The following is a 27,913-nucleotide window of genomic DNA, read 5'->3' as shown; positions in this document are numbered from 1 at the left end:
TTAAGCGTACCTGCTTTGTGGCGACATTAGTTACTATCCAGCTGAGTAGAAGAGCAAGTTGCTGCTGGTCCATTGATTCCACTGATTGCAGCCGGTGATATCTCTCTAAGGCGAAGCTGCCATACTGCCAGCAAACCAGGAGGAGCAAGTTCCGGATTTCCACATTTCACTGCACATGTACGAATGCCGGAACTTGCTCCTTGATTTCGCCACTAACAACGGTGAGCGCTGTTGAGCTCACCGTTCTTTTTAAAGCAATTTCTGGGCCAATATTAGCTAGTCCTTCAGCATTAGGAACATAGGAACAGGAGTAGGCCTTTCAGCCTCTCGAGCCTGCTCCATTCAAATAGATCTTGGCTGATCTGTACTCAACTCCATTTACTTGCCTTTGCTCTGTATCCCTTGATAACTTTACCTAACAAAAATCTATTGATCTCAGTCTTGAAAGCTCCAATTGTCCCAGCATCCCTAAGCTTCTGGGGGAGAGAATTCCAGAATTCTACTACCAATTCTACCCATTAAGAAACAAAGAACTTGTATTCATATACATCCTCAGGACATCTCAAAGCACTTTATGGCCAATGAATTACGATTGAAGTGTAGTCACTGTCATTGTGTAGGCAAATACAGCAGCTAATTTGCACACAGCAAGGTTCCACAAACAACAAATGAATGAAGACCAGGTAATCTGTTTTTTGTGTGTTGGTTGAGGAAGAAATCTCACAGGACACTGGGAGAAGTCTCTGCTCTTCTTCCAGTAGTGCAATGGAATCTTTTACTTCCAGCTGGACAGGGAGACAGGGCCACGGTTTAACGTCTTGTCTGAAAAAAGCCAACTCTGACAATGCAGCACTCCTTCAGTACTTGATTATGTGGTGACATCTGTAGTGGGGCTTGAACCCAGCACCTCAGGACTCAGGCAAGTGTGCGACCAACTTCTTTAACCAAGCCATCATGACTGAGATTCTCGGCCTCTGATTGTGACTGTATAGAAAGTGTCCCTGATTAAAATAAGATTTCCATTTATCTTATCCCATCGCCTGGCATTCAGCCTATTTAAGGATAGTGATGTGGCTTCTTGTATGGAAACCACATGCATTCTGTTTAAGTTATAATGATAAATAAGCAATGTCTGCAAGCTCTTTCTCTGAGAACTGTCTCTAAGCAAACATTTTATAGCTTTGAGTGCAGTACTAAAGAGTCATCAGTTTTTTTTTCTGCTGCTGTATCAGGGGAGCACTTAAGTTCCACAGACATATTAGGTCATAACCACTTTTATAGTAGATTCATTTCTGTTCCAGTGTTGGTTGCTTATCGAAAATGTTCTCACAGAATAGAATAATGAAACATACATATTAGTCTGAGTAATATAATATGCTTTGCTTCTTTGGGGTCTGCATGTTGAATTGAGTCTTTTTCTGCTAAATAACCAATTTTGATTTAATTGTTGCCTTTAATAATTATCTATTGTATGTTAAAATAACTAGAAGACAAAAGCATATATGGCAAGGCCAGCTTTTTGATATAAATTTCCAATCAATTGTAAATATTAGGCCGGAAATTGCCTAACAGCACTCACCGTTAATCGTGGCGAAATTGAAGAGCAAGTTCCGGAGACCGGACGTGAGTAAAGGTGGAAATCCAGAACTTGCTCTTGCTGGTTCGCCGGCGATCTGACCGCTGCACCTTAAAGGGACATCGCCGGCTGCAACCAATAGAATCAATGGACCAGCGCCAACTTGTTCTTCTGCCTAGCTTGAAACTAACTAATCTCACCACAAAACAGGTACGCTCCGTTTTTAAAGTCTAAACTAAGTTTTAACAGCATGGTAAGTCTGCCAAACAACCAGTCTGGCACTAAAAATTAACTTTTAGAAATGTGGAGTCTCAGTACTCCTGATTTTAATAGTTTTTGGACATTTTTAAAAAATTAAATTAATAAATGTTTTTACTTTTTCCTTCTGTCTCTTTAATCTCAGTCTTTTAATCTTATATTCTCTCTCTTTCGCTTTCTTTATGTCATTTTATAATACCTTATCGGGAACATCCAGGTTTTTAGTCTGCGCTGTTTGTGAATGAACTTCACTTCCTGGTTCTCACGGCGTGACTTGCTTCAAGCTGATTGGTTGAGGGGCCTTAGCGATCCTTTCACCACTCACAGAGCGGGAAAGAATGTTGATGTTATTTGAACTCACATTTCAAGGAAGTTGCTGCCAAAAAGAACACGGTAACTTATTGGGTGAATTTAATTCTAATGAGCAGTGAGCACGGCTGGATCGCTGCTCCAAACAATTTATGGGCCATTATTAATATAGGTTAATATTTTTTGAGCTTCAGATTTTGATACCCCAGCCATGGGAATATTGCTCAGGCTGGAGAATCCACAAAAAACGGCACATTCAGCATGAAAAGTTTGAGTCCAGGCTGTTCTTCTGGGAATATCATTTGATACCTTGTTTGAATATGTCTTAGTGTAAGATCTTTTCAGAATGGCCATGGGATTAGATCATATAAAACCTTACTTGAGTCCTGATGTTATCATATCACATTTATTAGAGGTAATGTTGGTAATTACTGTACACTGAACACATAAGAGCTTTCTGGCAAACTTACAAGACTGTCTATGTAATTTAATCTTACATTTGCGAGCCAGTGATGGATGCCAATAGGCTGCCCCGTGCCCACTAAGTACTTGTTGAAACTATTCTAAAGCCATTTATTTGCCATTATACATGTTCAGTTGCAGGTGCACTGTTTCATGTGAACCCCTTTCTAATTTTCTGGGATAAGTTGCAGCACAGTTTTAAGTTTTGCTCCATTTCAAACGGTTGACGCAAGCAGCCAACTATTGTGAATGCCATATCTGTCTTTTAAATCATCATTCTGTGTTCTTTTGTGAGGAAGTTGTTAATAGGGTGGGAATTATTCCTTTTAATAAATGAATGTGAATGATGTCATAACTCATTAGTGATAATAACCCCAGTGAAACACATAGCTTCTGTACTGCTTTGATAAAAGTGGTGTCTCGTGGTTTAACATATAGGATTTGATTTATAGGAGTTAATTGGCAATTTGCTCAAAATCAGTTCCTTATTTTTGTGAGAGATAATAGCGTGGATGAGCTGCAATTTTAAAACTCAGCATTTGCCTCATAAGAAACATATCTGTTAACATTAGTATACTCGAAGGTTTAGTGTTCCAGATCAGGAGATACACAACTGTCATCGCTTGTTGTGTCATCACTGATGACTGAAGCTACAAATCCTTTCTGTGGTGCCATTGTCTGACTTGCAGCATTTTACCCCGTGTTTGGTTTGAGATTCACTCTACAGGTGAATGGTATGTTCATGATGCTATAAGGCAGACTTATTTTGTACAGTATCCACTGATCTGTATGTTTAAAGGACAATCATGGTACTAAAATAATGTCGAGCGATCTGGCAAATTGTTGGGAGTTGAATCATCCCCCAGGACACTTGGAGAATTCCCTGCACTTCTTCCAATAGTGCCATGGGAATTTTTACTTCTAATTGAGCAGGGAGACAGGGTCGTGGTTTAGTGTCTTATTTGAAAAATGCCAGCTCTGACAGTGCAGCACTCCTTCAGTACTGCATCAAAGTGTCATATATACACTGATATATGGATGCCTGTGGTTTAAAAGTACAATGTACCTGTATAATACTGCCCTTGGAACTATATATGTAAAGCATTTTTCAAAGGGGGTTATCCATGAAGGGAACTGTGACTGAAATGGATTTCTACAGAGGAATGTGAAGGTACAATGGTTTGCATCTCTCTCACTCTCTCCCACTCGCGCACATACACACTGCTACAGTTGTAAAACAGGAATGGACAAGCTGGTCACTATTACTGTATTCGTAACCCATAACATGTCTGCTTAAAAGAAAGCTGCATGTTTAAAAAAAATCCTTTCACATCAGTCATAGGCTTTAGTAGTTCCTCCAACACCTTTCAGCTATTTTGAGTACGTAACATTCCTTTGAAAATATTACTTTTTAAACATTAACTTAATAACCAGATATGATAAGTAAATAAACCTTACAGTGGTTGCTTGGCAATCCTATTCACATGCAAAAAACACCTGACAGCAGAATCAGTGAATTTTTGAAAGAAACCACATTTGGACTTTTCCTTAAAAAAATAAGGACCATTTATCTTTGTATATTACCAGCAAATACCGACAGCTATTGGGTGAAGCTAACAACTTCTTGCTTTCCTCCTCCAGAATGTTCTCCCCTTTCAGCCATTAATATTTGATGCCAATATCCAGGTCATGAGTGACCACCATTACTGGGAACTGTTAAATGACATCCACTGACTTCTTTATGTGCCTACATTTATCTCAATATTTGCAGTTAGTTGAAATACTTTAGGTTAAATTCAATTTTTATAATGAAGAATATGTTTGTGTTCACAAAGAACATGGGTGCTTCTGTTTCCACATGGCATCAAATGGTGACTTAATAACCACTGGCATGTGACAAAGTAAAAGGTCATGTCTATTTCCACTGAAAGGCTTACCAGAAACTGGTTAATTTCTTCTTTCCAATTTTAAAAAAAAGATTATTGTGGGCCACTCTCTGTGGGATTTCTTCCCCTTTTTGAAATCACCAAATTATAACGAACGGAATTTTTAGCAGAAATCCCCCTCCCCACCGTCTTGAGGGTTTCAAATGAACCAGGCATCCCATGTGATACCTATGACTTGCTGAAGCTTTCATACTTGTGATTAAATTGATATAATCTGCAAAGAATCATTATATATGTTCTTGTTCAATCTGAAACTGCAATTGTGATCATGAAGGAACCTTTATAAATCCAACAGTTACAAGGAATTACTGTTAATTTCGTTAATTCTTTTTGATTTTTAAAAATAATATTTAAGTTTTGAGCACTAATGACTGCACTGGGGTAATCGGTTGAAGAGATTCTGAGCCCACAGTGCGAAGAAGCTTAATTAACATATAACATTGAAATCAGATTGTTGAAGCACTTTAGGTTAATAACTGCACCTCAACTGATGTTAATTCAGTTCCTTTCACCTTGTCAGGCACAGCGAATAGTTTTCCTGGAATGAATTTACCAGTATGCACTGCCTCAATAAAAAATAGTCCATTAGAGAAAATTTTTATTTGTTTGATTTTAAACTGGTGGTAAAACTCATCCTCGGTTTCTAAGTCCGTGCTTTACCCACAACACGGCCATGAAATAATTAGTCCAGCATTCCCTTCGCAAATTTTCACTCTTACAGCCAGTTACACAAAAAAGGCGGAACGTTATACTTCTTTCAGTACTGTACAATATACTACACTGGTTCTGTTGTTCTGCAGTGTGAAAGATCCATATCTCATGAGCACAGCAGGGGTGAATGAGTTCAGAAAGGCTTTCTTAGAAATGAAAGAAGAATGTGAATGCAGTGTCGTTGAGTCCAATACAGTAACTACTTATACTCTCAGCATTGATTGGCCAGGCTTTTATTAAATAAAAGGTCCCAAGCGCTTTACATGACGCGGCCGATTAAATGATTAATCCCATTGGTATTTCCTTTGGTACGAATTCTCACATTGGGCGACTGTGAAGTTACCAGCAATCACCAGAACATTACTTGTTCCTCTAAATTTTCTTTAATGGCCCAAGTATATTATTCCATTTCAGAAGCCTTCCTGAGAGTGGTGAAGGCCAACAGCCATGGTTAGACTACCTGTGATGCAACTCTTGAATCAAAAAAGCAGAGCTTCATCCTGGATACTTAAACATGGGCACATAGCTTTGCTCAATGGACTCTAACTGTCAGTGAAACATCTAGAGAGTCAGCTTCTTTCCATCATAATATATGTAAGAATGGTTCAGTGGACTGCCCGAGTTCTATTTAACTCTAAGCTTTAAGAACTGAGCTCTGCATTGCTTTCAGATTTCCTGTGATTGTGGGAATGAAAAAAGAATTTGCATTTATATAGCACCTTGCACAACCTCAGGATGTCTCAAAGTGCTTCACTGCCAATTAAGTACGTATTTTGAAGTGTAGTCGTTGTTGTAATGTAGGGAAATGTAGCAGCCATTAGCACACAGCAAGGGTCCTGCAAACAGCAATGAGATAAATGGCCACATAATCTACTTTAGGAATGTTGGTTGAGGGATAAATATTGGCCAGGACACCGGGGAGAGCTTCCCTGCTCTTCTTCGATTTGTGCTATAGGACTTTTTATGTCCACCTGAGAGGGAAGATGGGGCCTCGGTTTAATGTCTCATCTGAAAGACAGCACCTCTGACAGTGTGGCACTCTCAATACAGATGGAAGGCCGTCTCTTCCAGGTGGTCCCACTACAGATGATGAGACATCAGCAGCATCAATACTGTTTATTTGACACTGGTGTAGTGCTCAAGATTGAGCTGTACTGGCACTGAATGTGCAGCACCACAAGGCTCACTTCTAGCCAGCAAGCACCAAGTTAAACCCTTAACTAAAAAATCATTTCTAGATAGACACCACTGCATCTTCTTTGGATTGGCTTATTTTTTGGCCCAAAAAGCTTGGTTTCCTGTCACTACGGTAATTGGATTTTATACCCTACCGACCCTATAATTTTTGGGGTATAAAGGACATGCATGTTTATCTGCCTCAGGCTTCCTTTTGTTATTTTAAGCATCAGCAGCTGTAAAGCCTGCTGAAAGAGGGATTAGAGGGAGAGATGTGTGTCTGTCACAAGAATTTCTCAAAAACTATAATTCACAGTTGAGTGAAATGTCATGCATTAAGAGAACCTTAGAGTTTACTTGAGAGGAAAAAAGCTCCAATCCATAAAAAGAAAAACCCATGGCTTAGAAATGAGTGCACTAGCTGATTATTGATTGCAAAAAAAACCCCCCAAACATTACATGAAATATTGCATCGGTAAACAGCAGTGACAATAAACTGTTCAGATTCACACTCGTATCCGATGCTGATTGATTTAAAAACTAATCTTCGTGTCTAATGACGAAAGATAAGCAAATCTTGTCGGTCTCTCACTCAAACAGGTCCAACAGGAAGCCAAAAAAAGAAGGATTTAGTCAACCAGTTTAAAAACCACCTGGCTGAGTGTTGTTGAGAATTAATGCAACTGAATATCAATGTAAAGTTGAGATTTGGAGTAAAGAAATGCGATTAAGTTGGGAATTATTGTAGGGTTGAGAGTAACCGGTCCAAGTTGTGTATAATAAGGTTACAGATATATTAATGGAAGTTCACTACATACTTGACTGCACAAGGCATTTAAGTTTGCTACACTGTTGCTTAGGTACTTAGAGTACCTTGGTATAGAATCTGTTGAGCCACTGTTGATGAGTTGCTTATGATGGATTATAGCTGATTACAGTAGCCAAGTGAACATCCTAAATCACCCCAGAATAATCTTTAAACTCAAAAGATATTCCAAATTACATCTTGAGTACAACCATATGTGCCTTAATTCTGAAGTACTTTTTAAAAAATAAAAATCTGAAAAGGTCAGGTAACTTCCTCTCTTCATGGTAGGTCTAGGTGCAGTCCCCATTTTTGAGCGGTTATTGTTTTAACACAACTTCAAGTTAATCAGATTCTGAAGTTTTCCAAATGGTGTCATTTTACTTGAGACTCATCAGTACATATGCAGATGCCTACGCACGCTGCAGGCTGGGACTCAACATTCGAAAATGCTAAAAGGTTTGGTTTTGTTGAGCACCTTGGTGGCGAAGATTTACGATGTTCACCTCCGGTCTCTGTGGTCATGGACTTGAGCTCTGACTGGTTGACCTTTCAACTTGCCAAACGAAAATGTGATAAGTTTCGGTGATTCTCTGCTCCCTGCTGCTAGGGGGCATTCCAAACGGGGGAAAAACTGACGGGATTCCTAATTACCCATAACCGCACTCACGCAAATATATATACCTCCTACTGGCTGACTCATGTCAATCGTGTTGGGGTTGAATCTTTGTAGTTCCACTTACCTGCACTCTTAGTGGAAGGTCATGTTAGTGGAGGTTGGAAATTAATGAATTGACAAAAATAAAGCTAAACAGAATGCTAATAGTACAAAACCAAAGAGCCTGAAAAGTTTACAGCACAAAAGGAGACCATTCAGGCTATCATGTCTGTGCAAGTTCTTTGCTTAATGCAATCCAACACTAATCCCATTACCCATTCTGTCTTATGTATCATCTTCCAACTTCAAACGTTTATCTGCTCTCTGCCTCAACTACTCCCTGTGGCAAAGCATTCCATGCCCTAACAATGCCCTGCGTAAATACATTTCTCCTGACCTCACTCTTGGTGACAATTTTAAATTGATGACCCTTCCTCAGCAACTTCCCAAATAGAAGAAATAGCTTCAGTCTATTCATTTCAGAAAATGTCATAGTTTTAAAATCTCCTCTTAGCCTTCTTGGCTCCGGTGGAAATAGCCCTAATATCTCAAGTCTTTCTTCTATAGATCCTCATCCCTGGCATCATCCTGATGCAGCTATATAGTATGCTGTGTGTGGTCATAATGCCCTTCCTTTAACCGGGCACCCAAATTGCACACTATAGTCTAACTGTAGCCTAACCAATGTTTTGTACAAATTTATCATTGCCTCTTCACTCTTGTACTCAATGATTATACAATCCAAAATGCTGTTGGTTTTTATATAGCGTTATCTGCACTCATGCTTTCAAAGAATAATGTATTTGCACCCCTATGTCTTGTGCCTCCAACTCTTCAGTATTTGTTTTGGATTTTATTTAAAGGAATCTGAAATATCTGGAACAAAATATTGCTTACCGCTTGTATGTAGTGTTAAGAACTTTAGATAAAAGGCATTATCATAGGGAAAATTAAAATATGCGAAGAGTTGCACTAAATAGAGATGATGTACTGGCCTTGGATAAGATTTTCATTTTAATCCACTCTGAACAAAACCCAAACTCATTTAACTGGGGGCCAGGAGTAAACTACTAGTTATTATCCCAAACAAAATGCCAAATCTGAATCAACGATGTTTCCAGTACCTAAAATGTCTAGCATTTAATGAGATTAATGAACCAAACCTTCTCCAGGATGGAACCGAGCAAAGCTTATTTTTATCCCAATTTAATCAAACCAACCAGATTTGGATTAGCCCACACTTGATCTACTTTGGCCCAGATCTGCACTCATCCTTAGTACTGAGGATCAGGAAGAACATTAGTCAATGAATGAACATTATACGGTCCCTACATTTATTTAAACATCTGACGGTGACAATCAGCATATTTAAAGAGACGTCTCAGTATTTGTTTGTGTTATTATGAATATAGTCCCAAATATGCAAGAAACAAGTTCATTTTTAGCCAATCACTTTTACATACCTCCAGGGCAACTGTAAAGTCAATTTGAACGGCTTTCTGACAAACAATGGGTAAATACCAAAACAAAACAATGAAATGAACCTGAAGCAGACTAAAATTGTCTGTTTGTACACAGTCAGAGTTGCCTTTTGAAGGCAGCAATTGGAACACATTTTGATGAATGAAGGCCACATTATCTTAGTTTGCATTCTGTGAACCATGGAGAAGATTGGGTTCAGGAAAGGTTGACAAGCTACTTGGTATGAAAAATCGTGGATCGGTGAAGAGAGGCCTCTCCTGATTAAACAAAGGTAGCTAGGGCTTAGGTTGAGATAGGATGATTGATTTGAGCAGTGTGTTCCTGCTGAAACTGCCGTTATGAGGAAAGTTGTTTGAACATGCTTAGAAACCTGGACCAAAGGGGGCTCTCAATTGTAAAGTGGATGTCTACACATCCTCTTCCTTTCATGTTTTAAAACATCCTCTTTTGTTTGCTAAGGATTGGAAACTCCCAGCACGGAACAGTGGTCAAAGGCTGAGAATTACTGTTAAATCAGTAGGACAAAAAAAAGCTGGGGGAAGACGGCGAATGGAATCTCCTTGTGAATGAGGAGAGACAGGATGTAAAGCAGCTGGAGGGTGTGAAGCTTGTAAAAAGGGACCCTGAACACTTCTTGCATCTTAAAATCGGACACAGAGGATTTGCTCACTGGGCTCAGTAATTCTCTGCTCCCAGATAGCAGGCTAAGCAGCAGCATCTTTAATTTTGCCATCTTTCACAGCTGGTTCAGCTGCTTCAACCGCAGAAAGGCTATCATTAAAATGGTAGCTTTCAGACTGCCAGCATCTCTTATTCTCTGTACCTATAATCTTCAAGTTTCTGTCTGTCTGACCACTTAACAGGCTGATTTTTGTTTTAATCATGGTGACAGCTTAAAATATGCAGTACATTTACTGTAGGAGAGACCAACATAAAAGCAAGTCTGAAAACACTTGACGAGACAAAGACCACCTTTTGAAGGAGGGGGACAGGGGAGCAAATGACAGAATACTTAGAGGCTAATGTTCTTTTGTCTTTCAGTCAGTACAGTTACATAGCTTGGGGTCCAATCAAAAACGGCTGTAAAAAAAAAAAAATCCTTTTAATAATGCTGCGTAGAATGTGCTTCGGAAGAGAACAAGAGATCAAAAAGTTTAAACCAGACATTCTAATGAAAGGTTTGTTTTTACGTGCTATAAATAGGAAGAACATCGCATGGGCGAGAGTCCAGGCAGGTGGATTTTTTTTCCCTCTGGAATGCCAGACACCTCCAATGGTTTTTTGAAGGCGCCCGTGATTCTCATCACCTGCTTTGTGGCAGACAGTTTAAAGCTACAGTAAATAGCAATTACAGCAGATGTGCAGTAAATAAGAAGGTAGCAAAATTCTACGTTCCAGTTGCAAGAGGCTTTAGATCTGGGTCAGAAAAAATGGCTTAGCTCAATCATTTCCTATTTTTCCAACACAACACACTAATCTGTGCCTGTGCCTCCAGGGCAAATATGCTGGATAATATGCCTCACCTACCTTGATGTGGAACTGACAATGATGTCCTCAGTCACGTTGCTGTCATGCTTGACTTAACTGCTGACCTAAAATCACAGAGACTGGAGTGGCCTGAAGGACAAACAAGTGGAATTATGTGTCAGAACACATTTCTGTAATATCTTCAGTATTAAAATGATGAATAAAATATTGTCCCATAAATGTTACAAATGGGCATTTTGAACTCTGTAGGTTTTTGAAGCTAAGCCTCAAATCACACCATTGTGTTAGTAATTTGTATAATGTACAACTTTAAATGTATGATATTCCACGCACCAAATGTGCCAGTTGATTTTTGTAAATGAGGAGCAAAATCTTTCTAAGAAAAGAAAACTGATTCTCGCCTGAAGTGTTCAATCTGACCAAAACAGTTAAGTGGTTTTCATTTAGTTCTCAGCAGCCATTATTGTTCAAACATTTGTCCTGCTTTCCTCCTTCCTGTGGGATTTTAATGGCAACATTGCACTCGTATTCATGGAAAAATTCAGTCTATTTGCTTTTGTCTCACTGTTAGCTCTCAGGCATGTCTTGACGAGAGCTCAGTATTGCTGAGATGGTGGAGGAGGGGACAGGCAGTCATTTGTCAGGTTCTCCCAACCCTGAAATTTCTGTCAACTTGGCGCTATTCGAGGGGCGAGCAAAAGGGAATTGATGATGTCACTCCAGAATCATAATTTCCAGAAACTCTCGAGATCTGTTTAGATAGTAGGAGTACTAATGGGTTTACTGATCCAGAAATGTTATCTCCTGTGTAATTTAATTAAGACAGCCAGCGCTGAAAACATCTGGAAACCTCTGAGAAAACTTGTAAGAGTCAATCAGTCTTCTGCAGTAAAGTAGCAAGAGCGAACCAATAAAAGTAGGGAATAACCTGAGAACCAGCTTGGTTCTGACTGCTGCTTGCTGACATATAAATCCTCCAACCTGCTGGCCTCACCTTGATCCTGTGCCTCGGTCGGCACTTAAAGCTTTAACTTTAAATTTATTTCCTTCTTTACCTCCATCCCTCCTTCTATACTTCACACACCAACATATCACGGCAGAAGCAAGTCCCCTGGAACTTTCTGCCACAGTGTAGGCACCTCCTTTAGGCTGCTTCAGTTTGGAGATTACAGTGAGCTGTTAATTAATCAGTGTTAATTAATCAGTGTGACAGATGAGGAAAGTGGAAGGTTATTTTCATATCCTGCCACTAGAAAGGGAGACTCTTTGGTTCACATTAGAGTAAATGGGGAAATGACTTACTCCAATAATTAGTAACTGATGTAAATGACATCAGATATTTGGAATAACCATTCATGTCTACCATTCTGCGCCGATGTGCTCAATTCCTCCTGTCTGACTAATTGTAACCACTAGTGATGCAAGCCCAACTCATGGTCTTCAGAGCAGTTTGGAAAATGGAAGTGTGCTGCTGTTTTGAAATGCAATTTTAAACCAGAATTGTTAAGCGATAGCCTGCTGAAAGCTTAGTTGAATGCACAATAGAAATCTGTGAATAGTAGGCTAATGATAAGTACCTTTAAACTCATCCCAGACCATTCAGCCACTCTACTCTGACATAGATAACATAACCTTCCACAGCTAACTTCAGATTCATCAGCTACTTTCAGAACCTTCCAAAATGCACACTGGCGTAACTTTTATGATTCCATGAAAGAATTTCACAAAAGACACCCGTTTCAAGAAGGTCGTACTTGGCCCTCTTCAGTCTGGTGATAGAAGTCACCATGAAGTAAGCAAGAAGTGATCTGATCAGGAGAATATGGACTTCCAAAGCTTTGAAGCCTAGATCATCGTTTTGGCAGCAGAATGATACAAACTAAAAATGTCCTGTGGTTTAATCCATTTGAGAGTACTTTACAATAGCCAGTGATTTACAGAAAACCACTTTTTGCAGTTGTTATGTGATCTGTTCAACACTGCAAAGGAAATTCGGCACTCATCAGTTTGAAGAAACCCCAGGAGATCAAATTACAACTGGACTGTCCTTATTCACAGGCCTACTTGAGATTTAACTCAAAATTTTGAAAATGAAATTTCATTAAGTATGTTAAATGAATATTTTATTGATACAATTATATAATTCTTAAATGCATGTTGACAAACATTTATGGAATTCCTTGAATCCAGCGGTTTTTCAAAGAAATTCCATTTTTTTTCTTACTTGGGCAAAAAGTCTTTCTTATGGTTGTTGTCTTGATTTCTCTTCCCCCATATGATTTTTCTCCAGCATCATGATTATACTGTACAACTTATGACTATGATGGAAGCATGCCCGTGTTTAGCAGAGGTTTCATTTATTTGCATTGTATCATTTCACATACATGTTGTATTCTGTTTAAGGCTATTCACAAATCTTGGACATGTAATGACCGGATAATAGTTTTCCTGGTTTAAAAACAAATCCTGGTATGTAACCAAATCAGTCAAGCATTTGATCCAATGAGGGGGAGGGGGGACAGGGAAGAAAATGTACAACATTCAAAGTCATGTGAGTATCAGAAATCAAATAATGTGTAACCACAGAGCGGCTCTAATGGCAGTTGCTCTGAGTACTTGGGTTGATTTGTATTGAGCTGTCTACAGGCCATGGCTATGGTCTGATGGTGCAACTGGCCATTTAGATGAAAGATCTTGAGCTGTACATGCCAGTTTCGCCCCACAATATACTGACTCCAGTCAGATTGCACCAGCTCAAATTATAGACTGTGCCCAAATGATTTTACATTGAATTACATGGAAATTACAGCATAGAAACAGGCCATTCGGCCCAACTGTTCCATACTGGTGTTCATGCTCCAGACGAGCCTCTTCCCACCCTACTTCATCTAACCCAATCAGCATAACCTTCTGTTCCTTTCTCACTCATGTACTTATCTAGCTTCCCCTTCGTTTTGAGTTAGTATATTGAACTATATTAAAAGCGATATACTATCTTGAACCAACTGTATGTCAGACGGAATTAAAACTCTGTAAATCTACATGGCACTTGTTGGCAGAACTGGTGCAACCTAATTATAGTGACGGATGAATCTTGGCAGTTTATGGGCTGCCCCGTCTTCTCAGTAATTGTAACAATATTTTAACCAGTTTAAGCCAAATTGTTAGACTTGCTTATGTAAACCAAGCCAAGCCATTCTTTAATATTTCAAAATCTTTTTACAGCTATGATAAAAATGATATCTTTACTTAACTGACCAAAATTGTACATAGTATACGTAACTACGGAGACTATGCAGTTTAATATCATGTGGAAAGGATTGATTTATCCATTCATTTGTATAAAACATGCTGGAAAAAGTTTTTTCTCGCAAATAGATACATGCTGGGCAGAGTAGATTGCTCTTCTTTGTGCTATTTTGCTTAATTTACCATAAGAACAGTATTTTTTGTATTTGGCCTGGAACATTAATAAACTACCAATTATTATAAGTTACTTTTAGAGCTAAAATTGAAATACTTTTTGTCAAACTGGTAACAATATTATAGTGCCAACATGCACATGATTATATTGCCATATGACACAGTAGCAAACATGAAACATGGAAAACGTGCCAGACGATGTCCTTACTTTACAGATGTAACCCCAACAGCCACCACCAATCACCACCAACATGATCACCACCACCAACAACCATGATCACCACCAACATGATCACCACCAACATGATCACCACCACCAACAACCATCACCACCACCAACAACCATCACCATCACCACCACCAACAACCATGATCACCACCACCAACATGATCACCACCACCACCAACATGATCACCACCACCAACAACCATGATCACCACCACCAACATGATCACCACCACCAACATGATCACCACCACCAACATGATCACCACCACCAAAACCATGATCACCACCACCAACAACCATGATCACCAACAACCATGATCACCAACAACCATGATCACCAACAACAAAATGATCACCACCAACCATGATCACCACCAACCATGATCACCACCAACAACCATGATCACCACCAACAACCATGATCACCACCACCAACAATCATGATCACCACCACCAACAACCACATGATCACCACCACCAACAACATGATCACCACTGCCAACATGATCACCACCATCAACAACCATGATCACCACCACCAACCATGATCACCACCACCAACAACCACATGATCACCACCATGATCACCAACAACCACATGATCACCACCAACATGATCACCACCAACAACATGATCACCACCAACAACCATGATCACCACCAACAACATGATCACCACCAACAACCATGATCACCAACATGATCACCACCAACAAACATGATCACCACCACCAACAACCACATGATCACCACCAACATGATCACCACCACCAACCACATGATCACCAACCACATGATCACCAACAACCATGATCACCAACAACCATGATCACCAACAACAAACATGATCACCAACAACCACATGATCACCACCAACAACCATGATCACCACCAACAACCATGATCACCACCAACAACCATGATCACCACCAACAACCATGATCACCACCACCAACAACCACATCACCACCACCAACATGATCACCACCACCAACATGATCACCACCACCACCATGATCACCACCACCAACAACCATGATCACCACCACCAACAACCATGATCACCACCACCAACAACCATGATCACCACCACCAACAACCATGATCACCACCAACAACCACGATCACCACCAACAACAACCATGATCACCACCAACAACCATGATCACCACCACCAACCACATGATCACCACCACCAACAACCACATGATCACCACCACCAACAACCACATGATCACCACCACCAACAACCACATGATCACCACCACCACCAGCAAAATGATCACCACTGCCAACATGATCACCACCGCCAACATGATCACCACCGCCAACAACCAGGATCACCACCGCCAACAACCAGGATTACCACCGCCAACAACCATGATCACCAACGCCAACAACCATGATCACCAACAACCATCACCGCTAACACCACCACCAACAACAATCACAGCCAACAACAACCAACAACAACCAACACCATCAACACCACCAACCATCACCACCAACGCCACCAACAACAACCACCAACAACCATCAACAACAACCACCAACAACCCTCTCCACTATCACCACCAACATCAACCATCACTGCTAACACCAACAACAACCATAACCAACAACCGCCATCAACACCAACCAACAACCATCACTGCCAACATCACCAACAACCATCACCACAAACCACCAACCACCTACAACCATCACAACCAACAACCACCACCACCAACAACCACTAACAACCATCAACAATAACCACCTCCAACACTAAATACCGCCAATAATAATCACCATCAACAGCCACATACAGCCACCATCAATAACCACCTCCAACAACCATCACGGACAGCAATCATCAACAACAACCAACAGTAATATAAACTTGCATCTACATAGCACCTTTAACAAACACTTCAGAGAAGCTTAAGAAAAATAATGTTAGCGAGTTAGACCTGGCATCACCTTATTGACAACATGCCAATTGGGAGAGATCAATGCATAAAAAACTGAAAAATAACATTTTAAATAACACCACCGTGGAATGGAGCATGAAGTGCCTTAACTAATATTGCTGTCACACACACTGTTGTCTGGCACCTATGATGGCTCAGTTCTGGATTGTGCTGGAGGGTTCAGGAAGCCAAGAGGGGCAAGGGGTGAAGGGAGACTCACAAGATAGAAAAAATTGCAACTATATACATGCAGAACTTTATACATCTATATTTACAACTATTTGATATTTTAAAAAAACACACAAATTGAAGTCCAGCGTGTAATTACAGTCACTAGATTTCCTCAAGCTTCCCCCATTCTAAAATATAAGTGAGCCCATTGTTTAGGGTCACATTTGTACTTGTCCCCAGTCGGATTGTCTTGGCCTATTCAGCACTGTTCCTACCAGAAGTTCTTCACATATCGGTAAGGAACAATAGACATTTAGGTATTGTCTTGCCAAACGAATTATAAGTTCAATGGTTAAGGGAAAAGCCTCAAGGTCAAGTCCATCAATCTTCAAATCTAATCATCAATTTTCCAGACAGTATGCTCAAAGTCCATGCATTCTATTTAGTCACATCTAAAGGTTTTAGCTATTCAATTCCATGTGTTTTGGTATTTTGTACTTGTTTACCAGGCAGTGGGCAGTTTTACACCATATATCTTTAAACTGTCATTAATCATACGAACTATCATAAACAGAAAATTGAGCATACTTTTTAGCCACTCCAGTACATACAAATAAGGCACGATTAACTGTCATGATCAAGGGTAGTCATCACTCCAATTAATTGGTCAGACTAAACTAAAAACATTCCAATAAACCTCTTTAATGTATTAAGTAGACACTAATCAGCAAGGTGATCATATGGACCTGCAAATAGAAAATGAGACCCACCCTAAAAAATGTTACAGAAGTGCGAGATACTTTGTTCCATTATGTGCTTTGACAATGTCAGGAATCACCACTTCATCTTTGCTGAATATGAAAACAACTCGCACAAATACATATTCACGTTGATAGCACGGGATAACTTTGAAGGATTTAAACTAATGTATCACCATATAAAATTCCAGTAGTGATCAAGGGTGTGTGATGATGCTCAAAGTCAAAGACTGGTTAGCTCTTTTGTGCCCCTAGGGCACTGATATATTTCAAGATAATATTTTAGTTCTTACATCCATGAACTCCTTATCTGAGACCTCAGTCTTACTCTCTTGCTGTCCCAATTTGAAGACAAGCATTTTGTCATGAGTCAGGTGCATTGATTAATACCCAGAACGCTCCAGATTGTTTCTTCTGTTTATTTTTCTTGTAAGGTGGGAGGAAGCTTGAGTGGAACTTAAACACCACCTGTTGGGCTGAATGACACGTTTCTGTGCTGTAAAATTCTATATGATATTCCAAACTTTCCACTGTCTTTGCCTAGATTCCTTATGTGGAGATGCCGGTGATGGACTGGGGTTGACAATTGTAAACAATTTTACAACACCAAGTTATAGTCCAGCAATTTTATTTTAAATTCACAAGCTTTCGGAGGCTTCCTCCTTCGTCAGGTGAACGATGTGAAAATTTCGAGGTTTTCATTTTCACATCGTTCACCTGACGAAGGAGGTAGATTCCTTACACCTTTGTCTTGTTTAGTTTCAGTCCTCTACTCATGTCAAATAAATTTAATCCATCATGATCTTCAGATTAAAATCTTGAACATGATTGTTTAAACTAGTGTTATATGATGCTAGTTAATTAATTCCACACCTGTTCTGATACACGAATGTACTTGGTAATATGGCGTCCCCTCCCTCATAATGTTTGAGGATCAATTGGCTTGGGTTAACAATTTAAATAAATAACAAGTCCATAGTCAGAAGGAAGCATGCTGTGTAACATTGGTTTACCTAATCGTACTTAAGGTTCTATTCTAAATACATTATTGATTTATCCTGAGCCTGTAATACTGACGGAGATCGTCAGTGGACCTATCCTAAGCAATCAAGGAGCAAATGTGGACTAAGTATGGCAATACTGAGAGCATGATGTGTAATGGCACTTGGAATGAAAAAAAGGCCTATGTATGCTATATAGCATGTCGATGAAATCTATTTCAAGAGTTGACGGGCTATAGTCAGCAGGAACTTTCCTCTCCGTATCTAGACTAAATTTAGCCAAAGTTAGTTGTGATCTTCGTCGAATTGATAATATGCAACATAATAATTTTAGCAAGGCAAATATCATTGGGATTTAGTCCATCTTTGGATTAATTAAATGGATCTATTTTATTAGGCTGTTTACGTGCAGTACACGGGACTAACAATATGATACTTTATGTATCTGTATGTTTTGGCTGAACATAGTGAAATTTAAAATGAAAAACTGCAGTACAGCCCCAAAAACTTTCTCACATTTTCAGTTGGTCAAAGGTCAAACATTGGAACAATTTTTATGCAGATCCATGGCGTTCTGCTTCATGAGAAAGCTGGCTGAGAAAGAAAGAAGTTATTATACTGTGACACAAAGTATATTTTTATTAACCTTTCGAGGACTACAGGGGGAAAATTTTTTTAAAAAACAATGTTTAGTTTCTTTATAGAACACCATGACTGAACAGTTTCCTTTGGTTCCATACATTCTTCTGGTTCAACTTTGCAATATTCCACATTGAAAGTGTACAGTCAAGTCTTGCAGATGTTGCATGATAGGAAACATGTGGCTATTCTGAAATCTGTGAAGGACATTCTGTACTTGAAGGATTAAGAATGTACATGTGTTTTCAAATAACTGCAAACAGTATGCGAAAGGGGAAAGCAAAGTGCTGAAAAATCAGAATTCCTCAATGTTACTGTTCTCACTGAACTGTGTAAAATTTATCCTTTCAGCCACAAGCTGTTATGCAGAGAAAGCATGGGTTGTTTCATGCATTATTGACAGTCTTCTTTTATTTTTCATCTCAGCAACTGTTCCAACCCAGTGAAAGGTAGCTTTGTACCATTACAGTTTAAACTCCTAGTCTGAGGAATCTTTGTTTTTTTTACTTGTATTAACTAATGTAGTCAAAGTTATTAACCGGCTGTGCACTTGCATTCTCTCAACAACTTCTTATATTTACACGGTGTCTTTAATACAATCAAAAGCCCCAGTAAAAGGTCGCCTCTAGCCTAAGCAACGATTTGTGTAATTGAAAATAGCCGTCTGTAAAATTAACATTGAAATACACAAAGGGATGGAATTCAATTCGGATCTCTAATTGTTGTACAAGGATAATGTCAGAATTCCAAACATGAATCTAAGAAATTTGCTGTACAAATTTATCTTAAAAGTCTTGGTAATGGCCTTGCACCTGGCATTGTAGTTAAATCAAAGTGACCCAGTCTTTTTTCTCACAATAAATGGAACAAGCTTTGATGGACAGAAATCAATACTAATGCAGTGGTATGACTATCAGGTTTTTTTCCCTCTTACACTGCTGGTAAATCTCCCATAATCGTTTTTTTTTAACAGCTTTGTGTTTGGAAGATGGGTCATATCGGCAGCTATTGCGCAGTGCAAGGAAAAGCAAGGGAGCTCCACTTATAATTCACAGTATTAACGAGCCGGACTAACCAAGTTCATCCACATTTGATGAGAGATACTAGGAAGAGCAGAAAGAGGATGTGCCTTTATCTGTTAACTGATTGATTCTGCGATGGTCTGGCTTGGATACTATAACACATCGACCTATGCTCCTCCACTGAGGTGGGAGATGGCAGTGCATTTCTGCAGTGCCCTGTGTTTATGACTGTCAACGAGGGTGAGAAAACTGTTGGCTGAAGCCTCGCAGACATTTAATTTCAGACAAAACAATAGGGTGTATTAAACATCATCTATAAAGGAAAATTTGAAAGCACTGTAAATTTAAAAAGTAAACATTATATTGGGCTCCAATGACCAAAAGTCTTTGTTATGAATGATAACTGCTTTGTTATGGCAGTTTAGGATGTTTGGCAGATTGCAGAAAGATCTGAGAGCACTCAGAATCAAAGCCATGACCCGACTTGGTCCCCAGTTGACATTCAATACTTTATTCCTACATTGATGTCTTGGGTAAAAGATTTGAGAATCCAACATATTAATTAAGCAATTTTCTTTAGACTCTCTCCATAATAATTTCTCATTAGGTTGTCTTTAATATCAAAATCTGTACATTTTAGAGGAGTTTTTTTTAAAGTTGACTTCCTACAAAACAAACTCGGGTTTTATTGGTGCTTTCGGAAGGAAAACTGATGAAAGTCAGGGAGTAGTAATTCTATACTATTGCTTAAATTTCTTCCACAATTCTAAATGTGTGAATGGACTGGCAAGTTGGGCACTTCCATACACCAATTATCTTAAGGATGAGATCCACACTGACTCTCTGGGTTACAGTGCTTAGTCTCAATTTGTTAAACACAAAGACACTGCTCGTCGTTAAAGGAACCCTGTACTGTACAGTTTGAAATTATTTCATAATCATAAAAGATGCTTAGATGGTACAGTTTTGTTTAATTTTCCAACTTCCAGCAACCCATTTCCTGTTGTTTCTGATAAAATGGCTGTACAAAGACGTCAGTTTCACTAGTACAGTTTCTGTCATGTTTAATCGTGTTTTTACCTCTGCAATTTTTTTTAACAAATACTGGTGTCAAACAGAGGGTGCAGTATAAGATAAGAAATGATTAAGTCCATCTCTGAGTCGAATTTTTTTCTCTTAACTGTTCGATTCTTTCTGCATCAGGGTTTACTCTTCGTCATAAGATTATTTGACAATTTACCAAGGTTATTCCACTCGCTCTTTTTACTACTTTTTTTTGCCAGAGTATATAATGAAATAATTCTGTATTTCAGACTGTTGCCTTCACCCAGTTGAAGAGTACAACGGAAAGCGAGGGAATGGGAAAAGATGAAAGTTCAGTGTCAGAACTAGGGAGAGGTGAAAATCTTCTGTGCAGGTCCTGGATGTGGAGCTGAACGTTGAGGTGAACTGGTTGGAGTAGAAAGGACTTGTCCTCATTCCCACCTCCTCATGTTCCCCGTCCCTGCCCTTTCACCTAGGAGATCACCTGACCTTTAGCCCATTGACTACCAATTTCCCTGGAAATTTAATTCATGTTCATTCAGAGTTCCAGAATACATTTTTTTAAAAATGCACTGATTCCAATAATTATAAATCCCTTTGAGAAAAAGTGTAACTGCTACAATTCATGTTATTTGTCACAAATGGCTCAGTGGAGGAACGCACTACCTGTAGTGATACCAAGCCAAATAGGCTAGGAGGGTCACTGGCATAATCCTTGACCTCAGCTGAAGTGGTGGTGGAACACACAATTGGCCTCAATGTCCTGGGGGAGGCAAAACAACATTTGGGGTCCGTGCTCCCGATTACTATCTAACAGCAACCCCTGCTGGAAGTGTGCATGTGAGAACTGCAATGCTTCCTTGACCAAACAGCCGCCAACACTCGATGCCCATGCTTCCTCATGAAGAATGGTGATTTGGGAAATACACCAGAGGGCTCTTGGTGTTTTTCTGAATGTGTTAAACATGATTTGACACCTTCAGAAGACAAAGGGAGCAAAAATTAAAAGAAGAGGTTGAAACAGTCCTGAATTTATATCCTGTATATTAACAGGTACTTATTGATGTTTGAAAATCCCATTGACTGACCTTTTCTTCAATCTAACTGGGTGCACTCCTCAACTCCTTTAGAAAACCCACAATTCCACTATGTTCTTTTTCCTGCCTTAAAACTAAACACTTCTGACTCTGCCTGTGCTTGCACAGCCAGTTCTGGAACTTAAAAGCCAAAAGATTGCTTCTAGCCAAAAAAGCTTCGGGGCACTTAAAAAAAAAAAGTTGATCCTTGTAATGTACAACCTCATAAAATATAAATCATGATCCACAAATAGGAAACTGAATACCCTGGCGGAGACCCTGGTGAAAAGCCTGCGTGACCAAGAGTGGAACTAATGCACAGCAAATGAAACAGGTCTAGCTTTACAGGATGCCCCTTGGTCACAACCAAGCAATTTATTTTTTAAACAAAAAAAAAAGTATCTTATATTTCCACGCCATAAAACAGCAAAAGGGACACTTCAAATTGGGGAAAATATTAAATTCTGCTTCTGGGCACTTTTGTTTCCAAATGAATTCTCAAAAACAGTTTAGGTTTTTAAATCAGGGATGAGTGCATTTTGACTTACTGTTGGAATTCTTTTGCTTGTTTTTTTTAATCTAAACCCACTGAGCTAAATTGTTAATAATCAGGTATTCTTAAAATGGGACAATTGGGCAAAATGGGCTGTTCAATGGCGGGTTGTTCAGTAGCTGATAATATCGGATATGGGTGAATGGCTGTGATCTTGGTGCAGCAATATTCTGTGTCCACACATTCTGATCAGAAGAGTGAGATTTTACCCCATGGATTTAGGTAAGTATTTTGTTTTGTAGCTGCCCATTTCTGTATGTTTTTTTTGTTTTCAGATTCAGCAACAGTGCAATAATATCCAGCTTTTGCTGAAAAGGGATGAGATTAAGACAGGAGATGGAGGAATTCTCCCATGCTAGGTTTAAATGGAGCGATACAGCTTTTCAGCAAAGCTCTCCAGACAGGTCCGCATGTCTGCTGCAATCCAACCAGACAGTCAGGCTCACAGCATGTCTGGGCTTTTGATTTTAAATGCATCTCTTCACAGAATTCAATTGCTGGCTGCTCAATTATTGATTGTCGCGAGGTTTAGCTTTGTCTTTCAGACAGAGGGTGGCAAAATGCATTACAGGGAACACATTTCTTATGAAGAAATGCATCAGAAGCTGATGATCAAATCTGTGGTAAAAATGTATTGACCAGAACTGTGCAGATAAATGGCCTGAATGAAATTACTATTGTGAATGGGATTGGGTGTGGGGGGGGGGCGGGGGAGCAGGTGAGGGGTGGTGGGGCGATGGTTGGAAATAGGAAGCAATGCAATAAAAGACCAAAAAATACTGAGTTAGCCAATCAACTCTTCATGCTGAATGTGTTCCATGCTGTGTAACCTGATTTGATTTTCTTCTTCAAGTTCCCCAGGTCTATTTTTTATGAGTCATTGGATTAATGGGAAATAGTAACGGCCCGTTACAGACTGTTGAGAAGAAGTCTATTTAATTGGACACGTCTCCACAATGTAGTGTGCAGTGTGGGACTTCTTACATTATTGAACTCTTACGGTAGTTCTTCAACTGTAAGCCAAAAGACAGTCCGTTGCCTAAAAATGTCTGGCCAGATATTTCTGTTTACAAACATAGTAGCATGTTTGTGAAAAAATTATTGGTGAAAATGCAATTCCTCCACAATTCTTGCAACAAGGATTCTTCTAGATACTGCAAACATGCAATCCTCTCAAACACAGCTTTTTGGGTGAACATTTTCCATTTGAATCTGTCCAACCTAAGCTGGTGAGTGACGACGACTCCCACTTCCAGCGCCATGTTTGATTTAACTGAACGGAACATTTGCCATGGTAACAGCTTAGTGCTATTCTGAGCTAATGTTGTGTCGCCTCCCCCTTCCCGTGGGGTGGCTTGGTGCCTTTAACCCTTTGAGGACTGTGTCTCGGGTTTCAAAAGGTTTATAAAAAAACCACAAATCCTTCATAAAATTATTTTATGTACTTTGAAAGCATTGAGTTTTCACGAAACAGAATTAAGCAAATATTGAGGACAATGAGCGTGTCTTTCCTTGGCTGAAAGAAAATATGAGCTGGTTAAAATTCCATTTGTGGCACAGCAAAACTCCTGGGGTCCTCAAAAAGGTTTAAGCTAATTGTAAAATGATATTCGATATGCTGGCTGATAATAGGCCAGCGGGATACTTCACGATGCAGATTTGACTACGGCAGCATCATGCATTCAGCCTGGCTGTAGGTTGTTGCTTGCGCAGGGGTTTGTACAGATGTAGACCCCTAATTTGGCCCGCACACCAGCATTCAGCGGCTGAAACTCGTGCATACATCATCACAATCCTGCTCAGTTCGTGCAAAGGCAGCAGCAAGTGGCTGCACCTGGAACAGGGAGGAGCGTGTGAGGGCAAAGGCTGACCCTGGCTAGGGCACTGACTACACAGACTTTGCACTGTATGAAAGGTCCAGACAACCCCTGCGGATTCATCATGCGACACTCGCCTTTCTTCTTTTCCAGACGTGGTAATCCAAAGAATATACTTAAGATCACCAGCAGCGTAATTATCCACCAGCTTCTCATTTTCACCCCCTCTTGCGTTCAGCTTTGGAAGGATTCCGAGCATTAATAGGCGGTGCTTTTTCTTAAAAAAAAGATTAGATTTCACAGGAATCCCTTGTTATGACTACCTCCTAATTCCATCAAACCGATCTAAATCTGCATTATTAGGAGCTGGAGTCTGGAGAGGTTGCAGACGCTCTTTGGTGCTTTGACGGCAGAACTAATACAGTGAAAAAGCCACAGCTCCTCTTCGGGCGTGGTGATGATTTGTTTCAGCTGTCAGATACTTTTATCATTTAAGGCTGTCTCTTGTTGCAGGAGTTATTTAGGGCGCATAGATGGATAGATAGATAAATATGTTGCACCTCTTTTGTTTAATTTCCATCTTGGGAGAAGTGAAGCCTGTTTGTCCAGTCTCTTCCCAATGTCTTCAGACACACCTGGCTGCTCGAAGGTTATGTAAACTACAGCTACCTTTGGTGACATTTCCCCTGCTACGTTCCATAATGGATGAAGCACCTTTGCCCCGACCCCTCCCACCCCCTTTAATCAAACATGGCCTATTGCTGGCAAATGACTATCTGTCTGTCTGACTTGCACTCAAATCCAGGTAGAGGAGGAAGGTGTAATAAAGGAAGGGTCCGGGTAATGGACACTTGCATTGTAAGGCTTTAAAAGGGCCATAAGTCGTGCAAGCGCCCAGGACTTTGAAGACCCAAATTGTCTGTGTGCACTTAAGCACAGCTGTAGCACGATTCAGTTGATCACCATAGAAGAAGTAAAATTCTTTCCTTGGTGCAAGTCATTTGCTTTCAAAGACCCAGTCATGCTGGCAAGTGAAGTAGGTATTTTGTCTGGAGATGGTGGCGTGGAATGTCTGCTAACTTAGCAAGGTATCAGCAATTCTAAAGGCCTATTATTGAAACAGTGTCAACCATGCGCCACTCGAGACAGCTTTTTTAAAAAAAAATGCAAATAGTTGAGATAAATCATCCCATGCATGACTGAGATCAGTTTGCTTGGGAGCTGCATGCAAGGCACTCGGATCACACACCTAACTCAATATTACTATTTGTTTTTGGCACTTATTAATTATTCCCCTTCCTTCCCCCCACCATCAAAAACAAAATTCAAAGCTGCGAAAAAGTTATGAAGTAGAAAGCTATATGTCCATAGCAGGCAGCGTGTTACGACAGAGGAATTTATTTTATTGCAGCGATACTGAAACAAATGAATGGAAATGTCTGGAACTGATCAGTTAGTTCAATGAGTTTTCTCCTCAGCAGCAGCCCCAGACGGCACAGTGCTTTAATATAAATGAGTTGTCAGGAATGAGGCAGCCCTGAAATAAAGCACGTCAGGATTGCAAAAATATTTAAATTTTTGTACAATTTTTCAACATTCGCTATTGCAAACTAGACAAAGACCAGATTGATCCCGTTAGTCTTACAATGGTCCCACTGATTGCCACACGGGCCCTTCCTCTGCATATGGTCAATTAGTATTGAAAATACTCAGCTGATTCCATTTGCTGGAAATTTTAAGCAGGACCTTATGAGCAGGAAGAATGATGTTATTGAAAGGAAGAGTCTCATCTAAATAATAAAAGGGCACACGGCCATCTGGTCTGGTCAAACTCTGTACAAAGTTTATAGCTGTAGTTCTATCGAGAGGGCTTGTTGGCATTGCTATGAATGCGGGTGCCTCAAAAATTACTTATTAATTTGTGTAAAAAAAAAACAAAGGAAAAGCCAGTTCCCGTTTACAGTTAACTATCTGCAGCATATGGAAGGCCACTGTTGCCGATCTCTCGATGCAGCAGAACAGACTCGTCATGCTTTGCGTGCAGGCTCCTTGATTGTAGAAAAAAGCTGGCTGCAGTCCAGACAGGCGAGAGCTCTGTTGATCATTATGTCTAGCCTTCAGGTGTCTCAGCTCACAGTGGGTGGTGGTGGTGGTGAGGGGAGGGGGGCGGGGGGGGAGGTGGAGTCGTAGATGACATGATGGCAGACAAAGAAAAGGGAAAAAAATGAACTCGGCTCAGAAAAAAAATACATAATATATTCCCTTGTTAGATGAATTTATGTACTCGATTTCATCTGAGCAGCCTCCCAAGAATGGGAGACGGATTTAAGCTTGTCTGTATAAAGAAGTCCAGATTGCTTCAGGATTTATTGGGCACTGCTCAGTGCTGTATGTAGAAATATGTAGGAAAGATTAATTAATGTAAACAAAAAAAAAAATTCCCTCCTGCTTGCCCTTTGTTTGAATTTCAAAGCTCTGCAGCTGTGTCCCTGAAAGCTCCTGCCCTTTCAGCAACTCATTGTACGAGCTGAACTCTTTGAGTTGGCTGGACAGGGCCATACCCCCTTGCCAAAGGGTCAGTTGAGTTTGTTCTACTTAGTGCTCACAGTGGAACTGATTGGACACGGCGAATGTGTTATCACAAGCAGCATACTTCATCTGATCCTGCTCCCTGAATAATGTAGTGGGCTGCCTATGCTTAAGAGTCTGTGCTGCAGTCAGCAGACAGACAGCTCCCTCAGGCTGCCGACTTTTTTTTTCCCCCAAAAAAAGTGATCTAAGGTTACTCTGCGGTATGTAAGCTGTTTTCATCAAACTTCAAACGTTCTTCCAAAATATTTATTTTGCAAGCATTTGGCCGTTTAACAGAAATCAGCACACGCCAAATCGTTCTGGATCTGTGCAGTGAAGCTACCTCAAAATGCAAGTGTATTAAAAGAAATACTTACAGTTCAGTTGCCAGAATAGACTCTTATCAATCTTCTTAAAGCTGTACAGTGCCTCTTTCAGTTTTAGTACAAGGTGAGAAGGGACCAGGAAGTTCCATTAATTATACAAAGAAACAAGCTTCAGTTTAAAGTCACTTTAGTCAGACACTTGTGTGCAGACATCCCAGTGCTCTAGTATTGCTTCTATCTGCTGCACTGAATTGAACTATATAATACCCATGTGAAAGACAGGGGAAATGTAGTCACGTGAAGCACATAGAGGCACACCATTGGCTCAGCTGATAATCTTTAAGCGAGACATTTTTTTCTTCCATTGGCTGCATTGGAAGATTGAAGGCATGCAGTTCCTCCCAGTCCAAGCCTCTTTTTTCTCGCAGAAGAATGATTGTGTGGGAGTTAGACTGACAAG

General features: G+C 39.9%; 1 long non-coding RNA gene across 2 annotated transcripts in view; it reads right to left on the bottom strand.

Annotated features, from left to right (window-relative positions):
• Window positions 1–27,704, bottom strand: part of LOC137325042 (uncharacterized) — a 74,032-nt gene extending 46,328 nt beyond the window's left edge. For both annotated transcript variants that reach the window (XR_010963788.1, XR_010963787.1), the window contains exons 1-2: window positions 27,505–27,704; window positions 10,911–11,000 (exon numbers count right to left, since the gene is read on the bottom strand). This is a non-coding gene — a long non-coding RNA (uncharacterized lncRNA). The remainder of the gene's footprint in view (window positions 1–10,910; window positions 11,001–27,504) is intronic.
• Between the last annotated feature and the right edge of the window lie 209 nt (window positions 27,705–27,913).

This window comes from Heptranchias perlo, chromosome 9, assembly GCF_035084215.1.
Source record: "Heptranchias perlo isolate sHepPer1 chromosome 9, sHepPer1.hap1, whole genome shotgun sequence".
In the NCBI taxonomy this organism is placed as follows: domain Eukaryota; kingdom Metazoa; phylum Chordata; class Chondrichthyes; order Hexanchiformes; family Hexanchidae; genus Heptranchias; species Heptranchias perlo.
The sequence above is the reverse complement of the archived record's forward strand: the minus strand, read 5'-3'. Positions and strand labels throughout refer to the sequence as shown.